The sequence below is a fragment of the Hippopotamus amphibius genome, chromosome 6 (genome assembly GCF_030028045.1).
Source record: "Hippopotamus amphibius kiboko isolate mHipAmp2 chromosome 6, mHipAmp2.hap2, whole genome shotgun sequence".
In the NCBI taxonomy this organism is placed as follows: Eukaryota; Metazoa; Chordata; class Mammalia; order Artiodactyla; family Hippopotamidae; genus Hippopotamus; species Hippopotamus amphibius.
The window spans coordinates 120616138-120638458 of record NC_080191.1 but is presented as its reverse complement, the minus strand read 5'-3'; the positions used below and the strand labels follow the sequence as shown (position 1 = coordinate 120638458).

General features: G+C 42.9%; 1 protein-coding gene across 1 annotated transcript in view; it reads right to left on the bottom strand.

The window, feature by feature from the left end:
• Nucleotides 1–22321, bottom strand: part of CLSTN2 (calsyntenin 2) — a 611171-nt gene that overhangs the window by 55049 nt on the left and 533801 nt on the right. The gene's annotated exons all lie outside the window — the stretch shown is intronic.

The following is a 22321-nucleotide window of genomic DNA, read 5'->3' as shown; positions in this document are numbered from 1 at the left end:
GGCAACGGCACTCAACATTTTCCATTAATGAAATAATACCTTATTATTTTCAAAGTACCACCATACTATCCCACATTCTCCTCAGAGTCCCTGGGAGGATGAATGGGTGGGTGTTATATGCGTTCAACAAATGAGAAAAGCACATGCCTGCAGAAGTACTGTGATTTCATCAGAGGCAGCTTATGGAGTTGGCGGTGGGCGGAGGGGTGGGGGTTGGTCTCCTGATTCTAGAAGGCACTGCTTCCTTGGTATTTCCTCCAACCCACTAAACACACATGAAAACCAACCCAGCAGTAACAACACAACACTAGCCCAACGCAGGCAAAAAAAGAGAGCAGACCACCCCACCCCGGCCCCCGACTCTGATTCAGGAACACTTTCCCCAGTTCCGCATCCTCTGAGTACAAGCCATGTTTTAGATTCACTGTGGACTCCTGCTTGAATGATTTGCTTTGGTTCCATGGTGGGATTGCCCGTATCTGTTAGAAAGTCTCTCTCCCTCACAGATAGGAGTGTATTCCTAATTTTCAAGTATACTTTTTTCTTTCTTTTTTTAATTGAAGTATAGTTGATTTACGATGTTGTATTAGTTTCAGGTGTATAGCAAAGTGATTCACATACATGTGTGTGCGCACGTGCACACGTGTATTCTTTCAGATTCTTTTCGATCATAAGTTATGACAAGATATTGAATATAGTTCCCTATGCTGTATAGTAGAACCTTGGTGGTTATCTATTTTATATACAGTAGTGTGTATATAATCCCCAACTCATTTACCCCTCCCCCTTCCCCTGTTGGTAACCATAAGTAAGTTTGTTTTCTATGTCTGTGAGTCTATTTCTGTTTTATAAATAAGTTCATTTGTATACTCAAACACACTTTTATTTTGTGGTCATCTGTATGTGTGTACATGCTGCTTGGTTTGTTTGCTCAATTCCCAGATATTTTCTGTGTCCTTAAATAATTACCAGCAAGACTGATTTGGGGACCAGCCTCTGATATTCAATGAGAAGAAATGCCTTCTTGTTATACTGAGTGGATGAAGAAGGAGATATTTACGTTCAGAATCCTTGGGCTCATAAGCTAACTCTGAATTCCTGAGCCCCCAGTTAGGGACCCCTAACTTGGACCTTCTTAGCTCCCTATGAAATGCCCTGATATCCACACCCTGCCCTCCCCTCAATGAGAATATTTTTACAGGGGTCTTAGGTATTTGTACTCCATGCAAGAGAAGAGGTGAACTTCAGGCACCTAGAGAGGCCAAACGGAGATTCTCCATGAGAAATGTTTAGAGATGGAGAGACTGTACCACCCACTACACAGAGGGCACGTCTGCCAGCAAGCAGAGCTGCTGGGCACCAAGACCAGCCCCTCCATCTCTAAATGCTGCCCCAGTATCCCAGGCCTTAGTGCAGCTTGTCACCCTGCTGGGTCTTTGTTTGTGGTGCTGCAGTTCTCAGGGCATCAGACCAGGAAAAGAAAGAAAAGAATGCCCAAGCAGAAGGTGTCCTCCCATGTGCTTGGCTGACCATTTAATTACAAGGTCCAATCAAGCTAATTACACTTTCGGGACCTTGAAGACATTAGGTAATTAAAGGCTGCCTCGCTGCTGAGTTCCAGAGAGATAGATGGTTTTCAGTGCAGTCAGTAGATGGGGCTGTGAGTCACACAGTGAAAAGGAAACCTTGAGACCAAGGCATCAGGAGAAAGAGAAGCATCTGGAGATGGCAAACTCTCCAAGGACTCAATATTGGCTTGACATTTGCAGAGTCAGAGAGGTAGTATATGAATTTTATTTTTCTAGCAAAAGCCATCATCATAGAAATCTGATTTTGTCATCGATTATATATGACTCAGCCACAGATGGTAGGAGCTGAGTTCTGTGAAAATTAAACAACATAAGCCAGTTCTAGGGCAGGGTTGGGCATAGAGTAAATGCTCAATAAATGGTTATTATTATTTCATAATCATTGTTAATTATTTGAGTTAGTGCAGAAACATTCATCAAGTGCTCAGTGTTGGGGACTCCAAGGAATGCTGTTCTTGCAGGTTCTTGGGATTTCCAATAACAACTGTAACCAAGGCTTAGAGGAAACACTTCAGGAAACCAAGCCTTACACTTGGCACGAGATGTGAGTTCAAGGCTACTTAGTTGTGTAGAGAGGTGGTGACAATGGTGAGTGGTTGCACCAATTCAGCCTCAAGCATCCACTTTAGCCACCCTTGGGGATGAAAGAGAAGGGCTGCCTTGAGGATATGACTCTTATTGGAGAGACTGGATCAGCACACAGCAAAGATTATTGGATTTTATTTATACCTCGGCCCATCCAAAAGAAGAGTGGATATGGCTTGTGAGGATAAAATCAATACAGGTTAAAAAATGTCAAGAAATAGGAAGAAGCCATAGAAAGGAAGATGTGGGAAGGAAGGTCTATCAGACACCTGTCTGGACCAAGGTCTCGGCACCATCTCTCTGTGGGAGGCGGGGAGGGGCATGGCCACACATTGGTTCCAGCTGCCACTGTGGCAACTATCTCTGCCCAGCTGCTGCCCAGTGATGGGTTTCTCAAGGGCACAGCCCAACGGCCCTCATCCTGCTGTGGGCTCCCTGGCCATCTCTGAGCCGTGAGCCACAGCAGGACTCACAACACCCAGACATTCAGGGGAGTGAACACTCTTGGCGCAAATGGGAGACAGGTGCCTGTGGACAAATTCTTTTCCCTTTCTCTCCTCACCTAAGACAGAGTAGTTAATTATTCATAGTTAATAAGTGCTTTGGAAGAGCCATCAGCTGAACTTGATCGCAAGCAGTGTCTAAGCTTAGTAACACACCCTCTTTTTTTCAGTTGTAATATTTTTTAAATTGAAGTATAGTTGATTTACAATGTTGTGTTAATTTCTTCTGTACAGCAAAGTGATTCAGTTATACATATATATACATTCTTTTTTTAAATATTCTTTTCCATTATGGTTTATCATAAGGTATTGAATATAGCTCCCTGTGCTATACAGTAGGACCTTGTTGTTTACCCATTCTGTGTATAAAGGCTTATGTCTGCTAACCCCAATCTCCCATCTCTCCCCCAACCACCTACTCCTTGACAACCACCAGTCTGTTCTCTATGTCTGTGAGTCTGTTTCTGTTTCATAGATAGGTTCATGTGTGTCATATTTTAGATCCCACGTATAAGTGGTATTGTATGAAAGCTGTCTTTCTCTTTCTGAGTTACTTCACTTAGTATGATAATCTCTAGTTGCATCCATGTTGCTGCAAATGGCTTTATTTCATTCTTTTTTATGGCTGAATAGTATTCCATTGCATATATGTACTCTATCCATCTATCCATCCATCTGTCCGTGGACATTTAGGTTGTTATCATGTCTTGGCTAGAACACACCCTCTTTATTTATTCCCTCATTCCTGCCTCACTCCCTTTTCCCTCACTGTCATCTCCCTGGGCTTACACTTCTTATTTTAAAGGAGAAACATACATTTTTGCCTTGGGCTTTGCTTTCTAGGGATTTGGGCTAAGATGGAAAGTTAAGATGATGCTTTGGAGGGAGTATATGTGGTTTGTCCCTAAATGTGTGCTGAAAGGATACACATTCTTTAGCAGGGGGGCTGCCAGTTTATTCTATACTTTACAGAAACCTATGCACAGAGGAAACCTGATGAGTTCTATTGCTATACCAGGCCCATGAAATGAAGAGGTAGATTTGTCAAAGAGAAGCAGAGCTCTTCCTTGTACTGAGTCTAGACAGAAATCTCTCTTGTGGCTTCTCAAAAGGAGACATTGTGCGGTGTAGGCATCACTGTCCCCAACCCCACCCTTTATTAATCTAATAATGAGTTTGGGGGGCTGGTTCTTATAACAGCCTTCAACGTGGTCTGAAAGTGGAACATCCAGGTAGACTCCATAAGAACACAGAGCTAGAAAGATAGGGTAGTGTGAGATTAACAACAAGGACTGTGAAGTGTCATGGACTTAGATGTGATTTCCAGTGCTGCCACTGACCACCTGTGTGAGCTGGGGCAAATTAAACTCCCTGAGTTTCAGTGTTCTTTATCCATAAGACAGGTCACAGTGAAGCCAAATAAGAGAATGCACAAAATGTGCTCAACACGACATTCAGCACACAGTGAGCAGTCAGGAGAAGTTGCTACTGATAAAAGTGTTCTGAGAGGGGCCCTGGGATGAAGCCTGGGTATGATGTGGTTCTCAGATGGTCTGTCTTAATTCAAGGGCTAAGTGTAGAGTATTTTGAGTTGTAGCTCTCATATTTTTTTCAAATAATCATACAAACAGCAATATATTTTAAGTTGTGACAAATGCTTTGAAGGAAGTGAGCGAGTTTTCATAGGAGACCTCTAGTCTGCGGGTTGGAGAAGGCTTGCTGAGAAAGCCTAGGGCCCTGCTTCCCTCCTCTGACCAGCATGATAGGCATGTGTGACTCACAGCTGTGGGTAAGGCCAGCCATCATGGATGGCTCTCTCTAGGAGGCAGTATGCTGTAGTGGAGAGGACACAGGTTTTTAGAGAGCTCAACTAAGGAGCACTGTGCCTTAGGACCAGCCACATCATTGCTCCGAGCCTCCGGTCTCCCATCTGTGAAATGGGGGCGATGGTTCTTCTTTGCAGACTGCTGTGATGATTAAAAGGATGAATGCAGGCAAAGCACCTAGGGCAGATCCCAGCACAGGGAAGCTCAGTAATGTTCAGTCCTGCAACCCCTCCTCCCTTTAGTTGAATTATAACCTGGTAATGTCATCCAGCTCCTGGGATGATAGGTCAGCAGTTTTGCCAAGTATTTCTTTGTGACCCCCACAGAACCTAGCTTAATGACTGGTATGAAGCAGGTATACGTAGTAGGTGCTGTTCACAACATATTTGACTGAAGAAGCAAACTTGTCACATTGCCCTTAGGTTCCATGACTAATGCTAGTTATAAAAACAGCACGACTGAGATTCCAAACAAACCCTGGAATGCATGTAAATGATTCTCCATCATCTAAATAATAACACAAATCTAATTAAAAACACTTTAAAGACATCCTTTCAAAGCCTCGCCCCATCCCTCTGTTCCTTTATCAGTCTCTCAGTTTGCTGATTAGAGTGTGATTTTTGCTGAAACCTCTGAATGGCAAATCACATGTTCATCCCAAAGTGTCAGAGGTAAAGCCATGCAAGAGAATAAGATAATTAAAGGCCAAGGAGGTAAACCCAGCTGGGAGTGCAATGGGAAAACGTAAGTGGGCTGATGATGGTCACAGACTTTTTTTTGTTTGTTTCTGGTTAAACCAAAGGTCTTCCCTATAAACTAGAACTGTGTTCTCCTGAAATATTAATCTAGGTCTTAAGTGAAAAAAAAAAGTCCATGGCTGATTGTAACAATTCAAACTGCTGGTGAGCGTCCTTGACAGAGATGAGTAAGGTTTATCAAACTCTTTGTGGAATATTCCTTACATGGTGGGAGCCCCCTACCTCCAGTGGGAGCAGAGTGTACCTACAGACTACTGACCTCTTCCCATCTATGGTCATTTTCACCCATCCATCCATCCACCCACCCACTCATCCATCCATCCATCCATCTGCCTACCCACCCACTCACCCATCCATCCATACATCTATCCATCCAGCCACCCACCCACCCATCTACCCACTCATCCATCCATCCATCCATCCATCCTTGCATTCAGCATATACTCCCTGAGCCACTGCTATGAGCCAGGCACTGCTTTAGTCCTGGGGGACACAGCAGGAAATAAGACAGATGAGATTCCTGCTCTCATGGAGAGAGATTACATAATTACATAAACAAATAGTTACAGAATATAAACCAGGGTTGTCCATATGGATATTCATGCAACCAAATGTCCTTGAGCGAAGTGCAAAAGGCCAAGATCGCCTGGTTGCCAAGGAAGTGTCTGTTTTTCCAAGAGGGCGAGCCCCATCTCTGATTTGGCCCTGCATTCCTAGTGCCTAGCATGAAACCCAGGACACAGTTCGCACTCAGGAAAAGTATGTTCAATGAAGAGACACTACTCTGGGGCCACTCAAGGGCAGGGACACTGTCTTACCTGCCTCTGCACAAAGCAGTCCGGATAGGTTTTCATTCATTCATTTTCTGAGACCCGTTCATTTCCCAAATATTGTACACATCTTTTAGTGAACATATGTATGTGTTTTTTCTGGGTAGAGTACTAGGAGTGAAACTTCTGGGACTACTAGGAGGGCTATTAGGAGATACTGCCAAACAGTTTTCCAAAGTGGTTGTACCAAGTTACATTCCTATAAGCAAACCACAAGAGTTCCAGTTGTTCTCCATGCCTGCCAAATCTTAGAATTGTCTTTTTTCTTGTCTTTCCTTTTTTTCTTAGCCATTCTGGTAGATGTTTAGAACAGCTCATTGGGGATTTAATTTGCATTTCCCTGATATCTAATAAAGTTGAGCCCCTTTTCAAGAGTTTACTGGACATTCGAATAACTAGTGAAGTGCTTGCTTGGGTGTTTTGAAGGTCCAGGATTTTTGTCTGCTTTGTTCACTGTGTATCGTCAGGGTCCAGAGTAACTCTTGTCATGTACTAGGTGCTCAAAGGAAGTATTTGTGAAATAAATGTGCATATTCACACACATTTTCTACTGTTGTTTTCTTAATATTTTTTCTTTTACGTCAACTCCCTTTTACTTAAACTGACTTAGAAAGTAATTTAATATCATCTCATAGCTCTGAAATCACAGTTGTAATGTGCAAGTTACACTTTCTTCTTACACATTAAAATAAACGGGTGACAAATTTTTAAAAATCCATTCATCTATTTCTGTTTTTTAAAATATTTATTTATTTATTTTGGCTGTGCTGGGTCTTAGTTGCCGCATGTGGGATCTTTTTACTTGCAGCATGCAGGCTTCTTAGTTGTGGCATGCAGACTCTTAGTTGCGGCATGCATGCGGGATCCAGTTCCCCAACCAGGGATCGAACCCAGCCCCACTGCGTTGCGAGCGCGGAGTCTTAGCCACTGGACCACAAGGGAAGTCCCTGTTGGTGAATTTCTAATTTCTCCCCCTTAATGCCACTGGTGATAGACTAATATCTCCCGAATTAAATGAGTTGATTCCATGAAATATTTCAGTGCTCTTATAGGTTGGCTATGACCAGCTTTCCTGTATACTAGTGGTATGTGAACCAAACCAGCAGAGCCAGGGCAAGGGTGAAATGGGCGCTCAGGAAACGTGTAGGTCAGGCAGTGGTGCTGCAGCCCCCATGACGTCTTTGGAAAAATGGCCGAAGCGAGGTAGCTGATTGGACAAAGGGCTGGAGGAGGGGGGCCAGATGGGTGAGCCACGTGGAGACATGGGAAGACAAATTAACACGACTCCGGGTGTGCTGTAAAGTATATTTTTCAAGATTTTAAGTGACCAATTGTGCTTTCCTCCATGGATAAAAAGCCTTAAGTCTATTAGGGACAAATGACTTGCAGGGGACTGAGACTGTGCTAAAATCTTATTACATGAACACGATTTAAATGTCCTGCCTCTCGCTCCCTAGATGAGCGGCCGTTAGATGAAATGCAGAAATGGAGCGGCCTCCGGCGATGAAGCGTAATGAGGAAGCCTTCTAGGAGTCCTTAATTGACCACATGTGCGCTTTCCCTGACATCACAGCGTGTAGGCCATGCTGTGGGACCTTTGTGAGGTGTGGGGTCTGCCCTCAGTGACTGAGCCGATGATGATACCAGTGTTCATTCCACGACACTGCCCAGTGAATAGACTGCCTTTACCCGAAAGGTGGCAAGTCACAGAGCCCTGCTCTCAGAAGCCAGGTCTGCTCAGAACATACTCCTAGGGAAAGTGCCACATTCTGAAGTGGTCCAGGGCGGTTCCGGCAGCGAGGATAAAGCCTTCTCTGTGGCTCGGCATTAGGGTTCTGGAATGAAAGTCAGTGGGAGCCCCTACTCTGTGGGGCAAATGATACCCTGGTATTGCCCATTAGCTGCTTCTTCTGGGAGTGAGTGTCTAACACACAGGCACCGAGGGCACTCACGTACATCCCTGGCTCCAGTAGGAAAGGATCCTTCCTTCATAAAATTTAAAAGCCCCTTTCCCACCTCTGTGGAGGTGGAGACATGCACAGAGAAGAAGTGATTGGAGGACTTCCCTGGCGGTCCAGTGGTTAAGACTCCATACTTCCAGTGCAGGGGGCACAGGTTTGATCCCTGGTTGGGGAAGTTCTGCACGCCATGGGGTGTGGCCATAAATAAATTAATGATTTTTTTTTTTTGAAAAAAGAAGTGACTGGTGTGGAGCCCATATTGTCCACAGAGCAGAGACCTACGTGGCCATGCCCCTTCAAATGGGCTGAGCAGTAGAAGGAAGCAAAGACTTAAGCCTTTCATGTCTTTAGCCTGCGCTGAATCAGTGCTTAAGCAAAGGTCAGAACCTCTGCAATGGTAACAGGAATTGAGAAGCCCCCAGGTAGCCTGTGATGCCCGTGGAAGGCTCTGGTCAGACTGATAAGGATGCAAAAAGCCTGGAGTCAGAAAGCTACGCAAGGCGCAAGGCATTGTATTGTTGTAAATGTTGTAAACGTATTACCACATCTAATCCTCCCAACCCTGTGGGGTGTTATTATAGTCCCATTTCTTACAGAAGGGGAAACTGAGACACACTGAACTTACTTTCTCAAGTTTAAATATGGCAGAGATGGGACTCAAACCCAGAAACTCAGGTTCAGAAATCTGTGCACTTAACCACTAAGCCAGGCTACCATCTACTGCCAAGCACACTAGAGGGCACAGCTTCTTGTTTTCATAAAGCCCAGAATTCCAGAATCCTCCTGGACAGACTCAAACTGGCTAAACCAAGACTCTGATCTCCATACGGGCAAAACAGAGTAAAAATAAGGACAAAGATAAAACAATGTAATTTATTGTCATCTAGCATGAACCAGGTGCTTTACGCACATATCTAAAGCTTATTAACCTATTTTTAAGATGAGGACACAGGGGCTTGGAGGGGTTAAGTAATATTCCTAAGTTCCCACTGCTACAGGGTAGCCATGGTACAATGTGAACCTGAGATTTTCTGTTCAAAATTCATGCTCTTGGGACTTCCCTGATGGTACAGTGGTTAGGACTCTGCGCTCCCAATGCAGGGGGCCAGGGTTCGATCCCTGGTTAGGGAACTAGAATGCCACATGCATGCCGCAACTAAGGAGCCTGCCTGCCGCAACCAAAGAAATAAATATTAAAAAAATAAATATTAAAAAAAAATCATGCTCTTGCTTCTATATGCTTTTTTCTGCCCTCATGAGGTTGTATATTTTCTCCAAGTATACCACGCACACATCTGTCCTTCCTCTGCCACGGGCATCTGAATGGTAAAGCATCACCTGTCACCTGGGAAAGGAGGCGCAGGCCCCTGGATGCCCCAGGCAAGCCTGGGCTGATTCACACGTGCCCCAGCAGCATACGTGTAACATACCCGTACCATGCTTGGTGCTCTTATTAAAACAAAAAAGCTGTATTATTTTGCTGTTTTACTTGGTAAAAATGACTTTTTAACTTTTATCATTTGTGTTTTTCTGTTGCCCATCCCATCAACTCCTGGCCTGACCAATCCCACAGACATACCAGCTCTACCTGTCAGGGAACCCAGACCCATGACTTCCCTGGCAGAAGAGTGTAGGTTTGGTTCAACTCTCCGCCCTTCTATTTACTGGCCAGTTTGACTGAGGACGAGTTGTTCTGTATACCCTGTCTAAGCCTCAGTTATCGTCCATCTGAGTAATGGGGCAATAATGCCTTGCAGGAATTAATGAGACACAGAGGAGAAGTGCAAGGCAGGGTGAACAGCCCAGCCTACGAGCAGCTTATCTGCACACATCCCCCCAGCGAGCCCACACTCGAGCTCCTCTGGAGTCAAGACAGAGTCACCATCACCCGTGTGTTCACACTGGGCCAGTGTGTGGTCGGCGTTGAGAGCTGTTAGGTCCTGTCCTTGTCATTCACTCCAAGCCTTCGGCTGCCTCCGAGGGCTGGCTCAGTCCCCCTCTCTGCCTGTCTTTTCCTCTGTCCTAGCTCTGATCATGGTAATCCAATGACCCTTCTCTCCCACTCAACTCTAAGCTCCTTCAGGGCCAGGCTGGAGCTTCACTCATTGCCATTGCACCTGGCAGTGTCTCCAGCCACAGCAGCCCTCCACCAACACATGCTGCTTCACTTTAAAGTTAGTTTTAAAATCACAGCATGAACTAAGATCTCAATAGCCACACAAAACAAGTGTAGAACCCAACGAACCATTAAAGAGTGAACATCCTTCCAGTCACTGTCCAGGCTGAGAAAGAACTTTACCAGCTCCCAGAAGCCCACCCTGGGCCCCACCCATCAGAACCCACTTCCCCCTCCTAAGAGGATACAGTGTCCTGACTTTTACAGTCTTCACTTCTACAGTTTTATCATTCAAATCCGTATCCCTAGACCCTGTGGTTTAGTTTTGTCCATTAAAAAAAACTAATTTGTTATGTTTTAAGGTCTTTTTTTTTCTTTTTTTCTTTTTTAAAATTATTTTTGGGGGGTACACCAAGTTCAATCATCTGTTTTTATACACATATCCCCATATTCCCTCCCTCCCTCAACTCCCCACCAAGGTCTTTTTTTTAATCTACAGATTCCTTCTCCATCACTTTCTTTTCCTCACAATTTATCTGTGGAAGAATGCAGGACATTGACCTGTGGAGTTTCCCAGTCTGGATTTTGTTAATTACACACTCACATGCAGCTCAAAATGCTGCTCTGTCCCAGTATTTCCTGCAAATTGGCAACTGGATCCAGGCTCATAGCGTTCATTTTCCACCCCAAACCTGGGATTAGCTATTTCTTCAAGAAAATCTAGTTTCTTTTGACACAAATGATATGCTAAGACCACAATTTGGATAATGAGAGCAGAAACCTACCAAAGTTCTGTTCACCAGATCAGCGCCTGGTATGGAGAAGCTGCTAAAAAAAAACATGTGTTAAATGAATTTAGAAGTAGGAGAGTGCTTATTCTACAGTTTATCATCTATCTATCTATCTATCTATCATCTATCTATCTACATATCCATGTATCTGCATATTGACATGTATGTATGTATGTACGTATATATATTATGGTGGGGCTGGCCCTATACCACATTTCCATGGATCAGATATTCTGCTGCCACTCCCTCACTGACCTTCCTTTACAGTCATTATATCATTTAATCCTCACAACCAAGCCCGAGGTGTTTACAGTTATCCTCCTTTCACAGAAGAGGAAACTGAGGCTCAGAGAGGTGAACTGACTCATCAGGATCACACAGCTAATAAAGGCCGCTCTCAACCACAAACTCGGGTCTCATAGACTCCAAAGCCTGTCTGCTTTTCACTGCTCCTTCATGAATATTGGCCCCTGAAATATGTTTGTTCCTTTTAAAATTTAATCTTGATTGAGATTTGTTATAAATGAGTGAGTGAACAAATGCCTGACTTCATGGGGCCGAGTGTAGACACAGCCGGGCTTTGCACTCTGCCCACAAAAGAATCGTTCTTTCCTCATTTTATTTTTGGTTCCCAATGTGACATATTTTTGCTAGGTATGGCAGAGGGATATTTTTAGAATTCTGGAATAAACCAGAAGGTATATTTTTGCTCTTGGCTTGTGAGGCTCATTTTATGCAAATGTTTACAGATACAAAAATAAGTGGATGGTATCTCCAAATTATTCAAGTCTCAGTTTACATGTATACCCCACTTATGGGCTCACTTTTTATCTGAGTCTAAATAATAGGCGTAAGAGTTTCTCTTTGCTTTGTGCCCACATAGCGAAAGCCTCATTGTCCCCTTATATTTGTGATGGTAATGAAACCTTTTGAGAAGGTTATGTTTGATGGAAGGGTACGTGGCCCTTTTAATAGAAGCAGAGCACACTATGAAAGTGATACCAAGCTCTGTTTCCAGGGAAACCTAAACAGAATGACAAAGGGTATTTGGTGTCTAATGTTTCATGCAATGTCATGAAGGCAGATATTAGACTTTCCTATTGGGACAGGAAAGAGTTCTCTTCTCCATGAGCACATGGGAAGTTACCATCTACCCACCAAAGAGAAGAAGGCAGTGAATCTACAGGGTCAAGCACAGGGGTGGCTCCAGCACTCTCCTGTCTTCAACTCGGACAACGGAGTCAAGACAGGATTAGGAAGAATAATACATCTCCTCTGGTAAAGAGGAGGGAAGGCCAAAATATGTACCTTTTATTTAGATTATAAGGACATTGACTGCAGAGCCTCCACTGGGCTGTTCTTAGAGGCTAGTTTGGCTCTTGGTGGCAAAATGGCCACAAGGTCTGGAGGTGAGAGATGAGGGTTTAAGGTAATACCATCCCTCCTGATGCAAATGAGGGATCATTTCTGAGACCTTTGAAGATACCCTAATTCATAAATACTATTATAATTTTCCCCTTTAAGTTCTAATTTATGGCTTAAAATCATTGCTTTTGCAGACCTCTTCACTTTATTCACTTTCATAACCAGCATAAACAATTTGGGAAATTGCTGTATAACAAAGGGAGATGAACTTGATGATGGGCGATGCCTTAGAAGGCCAGGACAGGGAGGGTGGGAGGAGTTGCCAGAGGGAGGGGATATGGGGATATATGTATAAATACAGCTGATTCACTTTGGTGTACCTCAAAAGCTGGTACAAGAGTGTAAAGCAATTATATTCCAAAAAGGAGCTAAAAAAAAAAAAAAAAGACCTAAGTTAAGGGAATTCCCTGGTGGTCTAGTGGTTAGGACTCTGTGCTTGCACTGCCAAGGACCTGGGTTCAATCCCTGGGCAGAGAACTAAGATCTCACAAGCTGTGTGGCATGGCCAAAAAATAAATAAATAAATAATAAATTTAAAAAAAGAAAAAAAAAACCAATTTGAACAAAGAGTGGTATTTCTGTTAAACGGGGAAAAAAGGACACTTACTCCATCCCAGGTATGCTGATTATCAGATGACATACATAGGCCTCTAGGCCCCTATGGTACACAGTTTTAAAATGCATCTAAGACTTGTTTTAATTAGGTATGGTAAGAAACACCAATGAAAGAAGAGGTTTTTATACTCATAGGTACCTACAAACAGGAGGCATTGCACACTGTGAAGGGCCACACAGGGAAGCACCAGAGTTGCTCAGGAGGCAGAGTGGGTGAGAGCAATAATTAGCTGAATAATTCCAGTGGGCTCTGGGCTGTAAGGACAGTCCTTATTTGTGCAGTATTTGGCCCTGGAATGACTTAGGGTTAGTGTATTGTGTCCTGGTCTGCAGGACCCCAGTCAAAGGGCAGGCAGGGTGTGAACTCAGGATTTATTGGCTTTCATAGCAAAGGTGTGCTGGCAGACAATTCATTTACTATTTTCCAGGAATAGTTAATTCTCCAGGAATGAATTAATTCTGGGAGAAGCACTTCCTTCCTGGGTCTGCAGGCCCCCAAATATCAAAGCATCAAAATATAGGGGAAAAAAGCCATGACTGATACACAAAGAGACAAGGTTGACACCACTGCTTGAAGCCATGAGAGCAGCAAATTCCACCTTGCTCTCTATCCATATGCTCCTAGGTCATTTTTCAAATCTCTTAAACTTACATCTGCTGGTTCTCTTGGTTACTTTCTGAAACCCAAACCTCAGAATTTTCTCTCTAGGCCCTTGACAATCCTGTTTCATGGCAAACAGACAAACCTACATTCTTAAATATTATGCCCAATTCCAAGTCAGGGTTGGGGGGGTAAGATTGGGCCCTCTTTTATCATTCACACCACCTCTTGAGCACTTTCCTTAAGCGTTGTCTAAAAATTCCAGGTTCTATTCCTCCACTCCTGTTGGGCCCATGCACATCAACTGTTCTTTGCTATTGTCACACCATTGCCCATTTGTTTGTCTGTTTCAAGAAACCTACAACATCCTGAGTTTCTATTTTTTCCTGAATATCCCTTCAAATCTCATGGTCTCTACTCTAAAGTAGGCCTTCTTTCATATGCATCTTTAGCTTACCATAGTATACTTAGAGCTAACATTATAACACTTTACATAAAATGTGAGAATCATGCAATAGTATAACTCCATTTCCCAGACTTATCATTTGTTCTACTGCGTTGATGTAATTTAAGTCTACCTACATTATATGCCCACAATACACTGTTGTAATTGTTGCAGTAAAAGTCATGGTCATTTAAAGAAATTAGGAGGGAAGGAAAGATGGTCTTTTATGTTCACTCACATATTTACCATTTCTAATTCTTTTATTTCCTTCTTATAGATTAGCTTTTCCATCTGATGCCATTTCCTTTCTATCTTGAAGACTTACTTTGTCATCCCATTGTCTTTTGGTCTCCATCATTTCCAGTAAAATGTTAGCTATAATTCGTATTGTTGTTCTATCATATGAAAAAAGAATATTTTTTTGTTTTGCTCTGAGTGCTTTCAAAATTTTCTCTTTATTTTTGGTTTTTAACAGGTTGAGGATGATGTGTTTAGGAGTGGTTTTTGTATTTATCCAGTTTGGAGCCTGCTTATCTTATTCAAACTTTAAAATGATGTTTTGCACCAAGTTTGGAAAATTTTTCGACCATTATGTTTCAATTAATTCTTTTATGCCCCATTCACTTATTCTTGTCCTTTGGTCCTTTTAAGACTTTTCTCTTTTCTCCTCTACTTTCTTTTCCTCTCTCCCTTTCCCTCTTACTGGCTCTAGAGTTTAAGAAATCTTTCTCCTCTCCCCTTCCCTCTTCATATTGCACAATTGCTTTTGATCTCCCTTCCAGTTCATTGACTCTCCTTCTGTCTCCAATCTTCTGCTAAATCTTTCTTTTTCATTTTAGATATTATATTCTCCACTTTCGATTTTACATTTCTGTATAGTTTCCATATCTTTGCTGGTATTCCATATCTGTTCATTCATTGTGACAATATTTACTTTTAGGCTTTTTAAAACATCTTAAAATGGCTGCTTTAAAATTGTTTTCTGAAAATTCCAATATCTGTGTCATCTCAGGGTCTATTTCTCTTGAATGAGTTTACTCTGGACCTTAGGTCACATTGTTTCCTGTTTCCTCACAAGTCTAATAATTTGTATTTCATACTGGGGACTGTGGATTGTACATATTAGAAACTCTGGATTCTTGTTATCTTTCTCTGAGATTGTTGATTCTTGTTTTTTGACTGGATGGTCACCTTGTACCTGTAGAGTTTAGTTTTATATTATATAAGGGTATTACTGTTTGGGTTTATCCTTAATCTTGGACAAGTCCCTTAATCCTGGCATATGATCTTTATGACTAATATATGTCTCTTCTGTCATTTCATTGGAAAACTCAGGTGTTTACCTAGTCCTTGTAACTTGGAGGAATTCCAAAATTTGTCTCATTTGAAGTAGGCAGTAACTAAAATCTTTGATCAGTTTTTTTCATTTTTTCTGCTATTGCTTTTCACTGGGTTTCCAAAGTCTCCTCTGTGTTTACTCAGTTCAAGGGTCAGCCAAGGATATGAGGGAAGTTTAATTCAGAGTTTGAGATCTTTCCCTGTATACCCTTCCTTTCTGGTATGAACTCCCTAAATTTCCTGGAATTCTGGCATTGATGAACTTCATTCTATAACACCTCAAGCTCAAAGAACTGTGGCTTGCTTTCTTTGTTCCTTCTTTCCTTCCTTCTTTCTTTTCATTCTTCTTTGTTTTTTTTTATTTTAATTCTTATTTTTAATAGCTTTATTAAATAGGTAAAATTCATTTTATATATCATAAAATTCACCCATTGTAATTGTACAATTCAATAATTTTTAATAAATTTATAGATTTGTGCAACAACTGTCACAATCTAGTTTTAGAACATTTCCATCACCCAAAAATGGCTGTGCTCATTTGCAGTTGACTTCTACTCTGACTTTGAGCCCTAGGCAACCACTGATCTATTTTCCATCTCAAAATCGCCTTTTGTGGACATTTCATGTAAATGACGTCATGGAATATCTAGCCTTTGTTGTCTAGTTTTTATCATTTAACATAATGTTTTTGAAATTCACCTATGTTGTGTAAATGAATATATTGTATATGTTGTTCCTTTTTATTGCCAAACAGCATTCCATGTACGGATATACAATAGGTTATTTATTCATTCACCTGTTAAAGGACATCTTGGCTTTGTTTTGTTTTTGGAAGCTTTTGATACTTACATAGCCAAACTGGTGCTTGTAGGTCTATGGACCAGTGTTTGGGAATCACAGTTTAGATCAGATTATGACATTCAGATAAGGACTCATTTTTTTAAATTTAAGAAGCATTTGTTGGACAGGTATTGTGTTAGACATGGTGTTAAAGGTTAAAGAGGTGAATAAGACATGACATCCCAGTAGTGAAAGAAAAGAACCGACAAACAAGTGTATAAAGTGTGAAAAATGGTGTGATTAAATTCTGGGGCCCCCATGGAGTTAAGGTCAGTTCTCTATGGGAGAGGGAATTACAGGAAAGTCTTTACCAAGGATGTGGGCCTTAAGTCTTGAAAGATGGTCTTGAAATATGATCGGGTAACTGGTCAGTCAGATAGTGAAAATAACTTGCCTTCCCATGACACATTCTGTTTTATTCTTAAAATCCACGCAGATAGGTGCACATATAGTGTTGTCCAACTGGTCTGTGCCTGGGAAATGTATGGAAGCAAATTATTCCTGCAAGTGCCTGCTGAGATTAATGAATGGAGAAATATGGTGAAAACTTGGCAGATACCCCATTCTGCCAAGCTATGTAGATACTTCTCCACAAGGTAAACACATAATGGAAAAGAATACAAAGAATTGGAGAATGTGGACTTGGTCCAACACCTTAGACAGATTACTTAATTTTTCAGAGCCTCCATTTCAGTATCTATAAAATGGAGTTAAGAAATAACTTCAAAAGTAACTGGGCAGCTTAGACTTAATGTATGCAAAACAATGAATTTAGGGATCAGCACACAATAGGCTCTCAAAAAATGCTAGTTTTCCTTCTTTCCCTCACATATAATGTTCTTGGCTGTTTGCCATTCTTGCACCTAAGGGCTACAAGAAGTTAATGCGACTACAAGGCTTATTTTTCTTTTGATTCTGATTTCTATTGTCTCAAGAAAGCTACTGTCTTCTGAGTAACCAAGGGATGCAGTAGCTGTTTCATAATGAGGCCTTGCTTCCTTCTAAATATGCACTAATTGTCAAGGTGATGGAGGAGCTTCATTATTTAAAAGCATAATTAAAGGGCACTTCCTTTAGCTAAACTAATGAGCAGAAAGTGCAGCAATATTTGCATGTTTAGACATTAAGGATGGAAAGAGATGACTCATAGGAGAATGGAAGGAAGCAGGGAAGGTAGGGGCAAATTAATCTCACTGCCCAGGGCCTCCAGGGTTATTGCTTTGCAAGATGTCCTTGGAGGAGTGGTCTTCTCTGGGAAGTCAGCTTCACTGGCTTCTCTGTTTTATGGGATGAACAGCCCACTCACCACTGTACCTCAGGAACAAACTGATCTTTACTTCAAAAGATGCTAAAACATGATTCCTGATAAGCTAAGCTTGGAATATATTTCTCGCTGGACATCCATGCCCTGTTCTAAACACTTAGGTATCAGCATGCATATTGATTCATTCTTGTCATCCTGTGTATTCACTAAGATTGTAAATTCTCCCAAGTCAACAATAGTGTCTTTTACCCTCTTGGTATATGTATGTCTTGAGGTCATATTCAAGGTTCTTCCATTTACTAGATAAGAGATGTGAAAGCACCCTACTATTTCTCCTGTTCTTCATCCTTAACCTGGGTATTTTGCCTAAACTAGATTTTGTTAGAATTAAAAGAAAGTGCCTGGCACAAAGTAAGAATGGAAGTAATGTTCAATCCAATTCTCCTTCTTACTATACAGTGACTTCATGGTGATCAGTGCCTCTGCCTCGTGTCTCTTCAATGAGGGTGTTAGCACCAGAATGTGCCATTTTATATTAGGTTTCAATTTTGGCAATTTCTTGTTTTCTATACTGTGGAAGTGACAGAGAGAAAAGATATCTTTCATGTAACAAATGCAGACGCTTGGGTTTGATGCCAAGGAGGAGTCTCCCTCCCCTCCCACTGGCACCTAATCCCCAAAGCAGTCTAGAAAAACAGGAGCAAGGCACAGCCAGTGGGGTGACTGAGTAAAAGCTGCTTCCATTGGGACCACCCCAAGGCTTGAGCATCTTATTACTGAAACGGTGATTTGACTTACTAAGCACTTATAATTGTGTTGACATTGTTTTCTTCTCTTTAACAGTAAAATGAGACTCTGGTTTTAAATATGTATTACAGGATGTCTACTGAAAAAAATGCATTTGTTGCCTCTGGGCAAACATACAGGCTAAGACACAAATAATGATTTCACGGGAGCAAAAGGAATTGCTGAGCAGATGCTCATCTGGGGAAAAAAGACCGGAGAGGAGCCAGGTCAGCCAGCAAAGGGAGAAAAGTATAGAATAATCAACATCTTTGATTTGTTTAAATTTACCAGTGGTATAGCCTTCCACTTCAAGATGGAATGAGAAAGTGGGAGAAGCCAGTGAGACTGCAGCAGAGAAGAGAATTAAAACCGAGCAGGACCCTATGGGACTTTCCTAGAACAGACTCCCCCCTCCCTACTCCCCACTCCCCCATCCTTTGCTTGCCTCTTGTCTGTAGAAAAACTTTAGCCTCTTGGGCCTTCCCTGAGTTCCAAAGAATAAATTTAATCAGAGAAGTGAGAAAATGCAGAAAGAAAGGAAAACAGTCGAGCAAGACAAAATAATAAATAGTTTAGCCATTAAACAAAGTCAAGGACCTTTAGTTCCTCCTCAGGAGCCATAGATAATATTCTAAGAAACGTCCTTTGAGAAGTTTTGCAGATACGGAAACCCCCACCAGTGGAAGAAGTTAACTGTATGTTGCCCACAAACACTCAGACCCCAGACAGGTTGGAACCAGAAAGTTAATGATGTTGACTCCGGATTACCTCACCACCAACCAATCAGGAGAATGTCCAAAAGCTGATCAAGCACCCCACAACCCTCCTCCCTCACCCTGTCTTTAAAAATCTTTCCTTGAAAGCCATCAGGGAATTTGGGTCTTTTAAGCACTGGCTGCCTGGACTCCTTGCTTGGAACCCTGCAATAAATGCTGCACTTTCCTTCACCACAACCCAGTGTCAGTAGATTGGCTTTACTGCTTTTGGGTAAATGGACCCAAGTTTGGTTTGGAAACGGAATGACATTTCTGCAGCTCTCAATTCACCAAGAGTTTGGATTCTTCCTTAGCACAGGCTCTTCAGAGTAAAAATTAAAGAAAATACTTTGAGTAATAATAGAAATCCAAGAAAGCCTTGAGAAACCAGCTCTTCAAGCAAATGGCTCAGGATGTATTGATGAGTAAGGCCAGGGAAACCCTCAATGGGTTTGTGAAGACTATGTCACCAGTATGACACAGATGGAATTATCTGTCATCAAAAGTGACTGTTGGTTAGGCTTGCAATCAGCTCCACTCACATCTGGCAGTACTCGTCTACATCTTGCTAAACTTCCCTTCCTTCCTTTCATTCACCTTACTTTGGTCTCTTGATAATTTCCTCCTTTGAGTCATGGTTCTGCCCCTGAAACTCTGCAGAAGTCCCTTTCTTTCCAATAATAATAGCAGTGGCTGTTTGCTAACTGCCCATCGTAGATCAAAACTCTACCGGTGCTAGCCAGGTGAACCAGAGCAGAATTCATTTGGGAGCTGGTCCTAGGGAGGAGGAAAGAGGAAGTGGGATAGTGAGTTAGGGACAGAGAACAAGCCAGTACAGGGGCCAATGTCAAGGTCATGGCTGTGGCAGGTGGGGTAGGGGAGCTCCTCAGAAGAATACGGGGGCTGCCCATAAGTGCTCCCCGTCTCCATACCTGGCTGCTCCCATGCCCTCTGGGTGATGGGTGCTCCCGTAGTGGTAAGGCTGCTGCTCCTGGACTGTGCTTCCAGGAGCCAGCAGGTTCCTCTCGCCTGGGAGCAAGCCCTGGGGCACAAAGCTGAGAGCCCAGTGAGGTGAGAACTGCAGGGGAGACCTTCTGGTGAAGCAGGATTCTGTGCTTCAGGGGAAGGACAGGTACTATCCAGAGGATCTCATTCATGTGTCTACTTTGTCAATTTTAAGCTTCCGGGTGAGGCTCTGTCAAGAGAAAGAGGATTTTCTAAGTTTGTTTTAGCATTTTTAGAACCAAGTATAAAGGACTCAGTGTTTCTTCCCTAGAGGCAGAGAAGTACCTTTCCCGCTTATCATGGCTGGTGAGGGGGCTGGCACCTTAGACTAAAGGAAGAATATGGTTTAGGGCAGAAGGAAAGGCTAAATCTGCTCCCTGGGAATCCTAGTCCAGAGGCTTGTGAGCAAGCAGGCTTGGTGAAAAGCAGAGCAGGCAGTGAATGGGGGATGTTAAAGGCAGTGCCTTTTCCTCCCTCCTTCCTCGGGCCACGCCTCCAAGGGGAGGGGCTCTGTAGAGACCCAGGGCAGAGGCACCACACACTGCGGGTACAGAAGAACCTGCCTGGAAATCTGGGCCCAGGGTCACCTCAATAAAGCGTGGGGAGATGGGCTCGTGCATGATGTATGTGTTTCCTATTGCTGTGATAAGAAATAACTTCAGCCTTTGTGTTAAAACAGCACAGATTTATTATTTTATAGTTTTGGAGGTCAGAAATCTGAATTAAGTCTCCCTGGGCTACAGTCAAGGTGTCGGCATGGCTGCGTTCCCTCTGGAGTCTGTAATGGACAATCTGTTTCTTTTCTTTTCTTTTTTTTTTTTTAAAGTGTGGCCACATACCTTGGCTCATGGCCTCACACCACTCTGACCTCTGCTTCCTGTCACATCTCTGACTCTAACCCTCTCGCCTCCCTCCTATAAGAACCCTTGTGGTTGCATTGGATCTTCTTGGCTAATCCAGGATCATCTTGCTAGTTCAAGATCTTTAATTTAAACACATCTGTAAAGACCCTATGCCAAAGGTAACATATTCACAGATTTCAGGGATTAGGAGGTGGACATCTTTGGGGCCATTATTCTGTCTACCACAGGTGGCTCACTGGGGACGCCGAGGAGCCCAGGTGAGGTGCTGTGGTGTGGAGGTAACCAGTGCCGCAGAAATGGGGCAGGATGAAAAGCTGGCAGGAAAGGAGCTTTAAGGTGGGAAGAACACGGCTCAGGCAATGGGTTGAAGTAGTGGATTTCCAGAATGTGGGCGCCCTCTCTAAAGGAAACAGAACAACTGGGCTCACTGTGTCAGCAGTCACCTTTCCAGAGAGCAGGAAATTCAGTCACTGAACAGTCCCAACCCAAGAGGACCAAGGGTGTCCTGTGTGGGTCTGAGGACCCTTCTCTGCCAACACCATGAAGTCACGGATGCCCCCTCTCCCCAAATGTCTAGAAGCTCTTAAAGATGGGAAGAGGCAAGGAGAGGGACTCTGAGAGAAGTGGGGCCTATCAGGGGCCCTTCTGCATTACAGAGAAATAAAGAAGTAAGAGGCACTGTATTTTTGGCTCTCCCCATGTCCTTATCCATTCAGAACAACCCTGAAAGTTGGCATCTTAGAAAAAGTTATTTGGGAGTCCAACAAAAGGAGAGGCAAAAGAGGTTGTGGACATTCTTCCTCCCCCTCTGTTTAGGACATATGTTCCTAAAGGAAAGCAGGTCTCACTGAAGGCCAGAGTACGGGGCAGGACAATGAGTGGAGTGGTGTCACTGCTTTAAAGGAAACACAGCTAATGCATCCAAGAGTTAGTCTTTAACTGTAGAATTGGAGCACAGACAATGCCCAGTTATTTTGCTCATGAAGATGACTGGTCTGGACTGGACTAACCATTCTACAATTAACTCCTTGGCACTTGGCTATAATAATGATTGAACTGACTCATTTGACTCCCACTGTAGCTGAAAGAGCAGATGTGAATAAACTGATTCTGTACCATTCTGACACTCTTTTCTCACCAAGAATAAAGGATTGTGCGTCTTCCAGGAGTTTTAAATTCCTATGCAAGTAGAATGGACCTAATGGGCAAAGGCATTGTCCTGACAAATGTGAGGATTTGGCTCAAACCCCGGCTCTGTCATTTGTTTCTGGGGGAACTTGGGCCTGTGACTTATTCTCTCCTTTATGCAGGAGGAAAGAAGACCATCTGTGTCTAAGCAACCCTGCCCCACTTACACCTGCCCTTTCCCTCTGGGTGTGGTGAGGGGCCACTGGGGACCAGACATGCCCCCTACTCCCCCTGATA